We start from the raw sequence: 4,561 nt of genomic DNA, 5'->3' as shown, positions 1-4,561 counted from the left end.
GCCCCACGACCGGACCCAAAAAAAAAAAAATGGACATGATGAAAAGATACAGCACAGATTAAAATATATAAAGAGAAAAGTTGTGGACTATGTTTCATCAGTATACTTGAGAATGCTGACAGTATCTATAATTTCCTTGAAAAATGCAATGTAAAAATTCATTCAAGAAGAGAAGACCCAAAGACATCTACAACCATTAAGGAAATGGAATTGGCAGTTATAAATCAACCTAGGAAACAGTTATCCCAGACACAGACGTATTATCAACAAGTTCTACCAAACATTCAAGGAACACATAATTCCAATCTTAAACACACTGTTCCAGAAAATGGAAAAAGAAAAAATGAAACATTTACTAGTTTATATTAGGAGGCTAGTCTAACTAGAAAAAGGCAACACAAAGAGGAGAAAATTACAGCCAGTTTGACTACTTCTGAACATGAACAAAAACCCTAGAAATAGATGTTGATCTTCATTTATTTATTAATTTAATCCTCCATTCACTCAACAACTATTTCGCTCTTTTTTTCTTTCTCTTTTTGCTGGTCCTGAGGCTTGAACTCAGGGTCTGGGTGCTGTTCCTAAGATTTTTTTTTTTAATCAATCTAACGAATTTGTAAGATTATCTCTTTGTTGCTTTGTATGTCCCTCCCCCACAGTATAAACCCTGCTTTCACTATATTTGATGTCAGTATAACTTGTGGAGGAGATGGGGAAAAACCAGTTGTTTAAGGATACAGGTGGACCTTTTCAACAATGAAAAGTACAAGTTGTCATGTCCAAAACGAGTGTTGGTGCAGGGGGGGGAGGGGAAGGGGGGAAGGAGAAGGATTGGGATTGGGGGGGAGGGGGGAGGCTGGGAAGGGATGTGAAGGGTAAACAAAGGAGGAGGCTGCAATGCTTGGTAAGAAATGTATGCATTATCCTGCCCATGTAATTGTAACTCCTCTGTACAGTATGTTCACAAATAAAATAAAAATTAAAAAAAAAGAACAAATCAGTAAATGAAAAAAAAAATCAAGGCTAGCACTCTACCACTTGAGCCACAGCTCCACTTCTGTCTTTGTGTGTGTGTGTGTGTGTGTGTGTGTGTGTGTGCGTGTACATGAGAGAGAGAGAGAGAGAGAGAGAGATTAATTGGAGATAAGAATCTTTCCTGCCCAGCCTAACTTTGAACTTCCATTTTCAGATCTTGTGAGCTGCTAGATTACAGGTGTGACCCACTGGTGCCAGGCTCAAAAATGATTTCTTACTGACCATGCACCAGTAGGCACTGTGCTGCTACAAGAGGAGCAAAATGAGGTGGGAGTCTGTGGCTTGATGGAGGAGACAGGCAAAGAAGCAAATGATCACATAGGGCAAGGAACACAGAGAACACCCTAGCAGGTTAACAGTGTACATCAAGGGGCAGTCAAGACAGGGAGAGAAGTTGGGAAACCTTTCTAGGCATGAAAGTGGAATAAGATCACAGATAGGGACATTGTTTTGGAGGCTACTTTCAGGGCCTCAGGTAAGAGGGTAGAGATCTGTAGAGAGAAAGATAGCTGTTCGATATTTAGGATGGAGTGCACATCGAAGGGGAAAGGCTTTGGGGGCTGGGTCTGTCCCCTGAGAGAGGGAACCCCAGTAAAAAGACAAGGTGTAAAAGCATCCACATGTTTCTGGACATGCTGAGTTTGGAGATGTTGCATAGGACCCTGACCAGAGCCTAGAACTTACTGGAAGGACAAGGCTGGAAATTTTTAGTGGTCTCAATAGGTTGTAGGGTTTGAACCCATCCACTGAAATGGGAGAGTGAGTATACAGAGGAGCGAATAGGGTTGAAGACCAGTATTTAGTGGCAAAGCAGAGAAAGAGTCAAGACAGAGAGAAATAAAAGCACTGGGGAGAGGTCAAAGAACCATGAGTGTGGGTATTGAAGGAGAGCTAGGGAAGAAGAGGCTGTCCAGTATCCCAAGGGGAATGAGTTCTGGCAGAAGATGCTCTGAGATAGAGAAGACATAGTGCTCCACCACCACCACCACCACCACCATCTATTTTAAATAATGTAATGCAAAGTTGAAGCCTGAGGAGGTTTTGGGGGACCATGGAAATGTTCTGTGTCTTGGTTCTAGGGGTAGTCACATCACTGAGAGTATTTGTCAAGACATAGAATTAAAGAGCAAGAAGTCTTTGTAATGTTGCTGCTTTTACTTATTTATGAGGGTACTGGGGCTTTAATTTAGGGCCTAGGTCCTGTCCCTGAGCTTTGGTAGGCTAGCATTCTACCATGTGAATCACAGCTCCATTTCTGGACTTTTGGTGGTTTTATTTGGAGATATCAGTTTGACAGGCTTTCCTGCTTGGGCTGGCTTTGAATGGCAATCCTCAGATCTCAATCTCCTGAGTAGCTAGGAATACCGGTGTGAGCCACCAGCAACCAGTTTACGGCTTTTATATTTTAAAAACAAAACGAAATAGCTGGGCTTTGGTGGCTCACGCCGGTAATTCTAGCTACTCAGGAGGCTGAGATCTGAGGATCGTGGTTCAAAGCCAGCTGGGGCAGGAAAGTCTGTGGGACTCTTAACTCTAATAAACCACTCAGAAAACCAGAAGTGGTGCTGTGGCTCAAGTGACAGAGTGCTAGCCTTGAGCTGAAAAGCTGAGGGACAGCATCCAGGCCCAGAATTCAAGTCCTATGACCAACAAAAACAAAACAATCCTACCCACAAAAAAGAAACAAAACAACCTAAGTAAAAAACATAGTGGTGGAGACTTCTAACCTAGTCTTCCTTTGCCACTGATTTAGCTGCTGAAGTGCCGGGCCCCTTCAGGGTTTCACTAAGATCCCTAAGTAGCCAATTGACCACTTGGGTAGGTTTAGATAGGGAAGAAGGCCACCCATTCTTGCCTTGTGAAGGGCAGAAGGAAAATGTTGGTAGCAGAGCCAAAGGGAACACAAGACCCAGAGCCACAAGAATTGCCTAGTGGAGAGGGAGATGGGCCTTTCAGTTTGGAACTTCTGAGACCCTCATGTAAAATGGGGAGATTAGATAAGACTTTTCTAGCTCTGATGCTCAGTGGTTCTGTGGTAAGACTCCCAAATGCAATCCAATTAGCTGTGTTGTCTGCATTTTGTTATTGAGAATAATAATAAACAATTACCATCAAAACAATCGGCTCTTCAACAGGAGACCCAGGGTGATTCGGGAAGCGATTTGGAGTGATGGGAAATGCTCGCATTTGTGGTTTAGTCTTCTAAAAGAGTCATATTAAATAATAAGTGATAATAAACACGACCCACAGAGGTTTGCCATGAAAAACATTTTTACCCTGTCAGGGAAGTATTATCCCAGCTGAGGGGACAGGGAGATTGACAGTGTGGTCACCCAGGGCTTTGTCTGGTGTTGAGGTTTTTCCAAATGTTCCATGTTTCCAAGACCCACAGTGAATTTGCTGGTTTTGGTGTTGAGTGTATTTCATTGTCTCCTAATCTTATGAAAATTAATGGAAAAGTGTTAATTGGGCATCCATTCACACTGAACATTAATCTGAGTATCTGATGAACCACAACTGTATGTTGCCCCTCATGCCATATTAACTTAATTTATTGTAATAATTTAAAACAATAAGGATAATTGCATCCTTATTGTTTTAAATACCCCATAAATTGAATCCAGCCCGAATCTGGCCAGCCTGGATCTGCTGGGAGATGCGAATGATGCCTATGGCAAGCTACTTTACGGGTCTTTTCGAGTTTTCATTGCTCAGAGCAAGGAATCCTGCATTTATGAAGTGTGTGTGTGTGTGTGTGTGTGTAGGGGGGGTAGATGGGGGGGGGAGGAAGGCTGAACGCGAGTTTGCCGCCAGCGACCTCGCCAGGTTAGCACAGGTCTTTCAATCTCCTGCACTTTACTCTGCATAAGAAAGCCTGGATGAAGTTGAGAAATGATGAGATCGATAAGGGACGGATAGTAAAGAGGTTTCCTGAAACTAACCAACCCTTCACAACCATCCCAGAGACGCTCCCCTACAACTCCTAAGCGCACACGTTTGCTTTGAACCCCAATCATTTGACCTTGACCCCCTACAGACCTGTATTACTTTTTTTTTTTTTTTAATAATAACTGTGTCTAATTAACGCAGAACCCTTTCTGGTCCCCCCTTACCATCGCGGCTGTTTCGCAAAGTTCCAAAATACCCTTTCCCCGGCACGGATCCTTCCGTCCCCGGGCTGGGGAAGGGCGGGGAGCCGCGCCAGACCTGCGGGTGTGGAGCGCGGGAGCCGGCGAACTTGCAGCGCCGAGGGAAAAATAAAACTTGTGGCTGGCGTTGGTGCGGGGGTTGGGGGTGGAGGGTCCCCGCCGTCCCGGGGTCCCGGGGGGTCCCGGGGGCCGCCCCAGGAGCGCCGGGATGTGTGGGCTTGGCTCCTGACGTCCTTGACCTAAATTTCTGCGCGGTGGCTGGAAACAGGGCGCAGAGCCGGGCGGACGGTCGGTGCCATCCCCGGGCTCCGGGCGTCAGCGGCCGGCGAACTTGAATGGAGAGGCCGAAGTAGGGGTGCGGGGTGTGTGTGTGTGTG

Source organism: Dipodomys ordii, unplaced genomic scaffold (genome assembly GCF_000151885.1).
Source record: "Dipodomys ordii isolate 6190 unplaced genomic scaffold, Dord_2.0 Scaffold7, whole genome shotgun sequence".
Taxonomy (NCBI): Eukaryota; Metazoa; Chordata; class Mammalia; order Rodentia; family Heteromyidae; genus Dipodomys; species Dipodomys ordii.
This window is presented reverse-complemented; position numbering follows the sequence as displayed.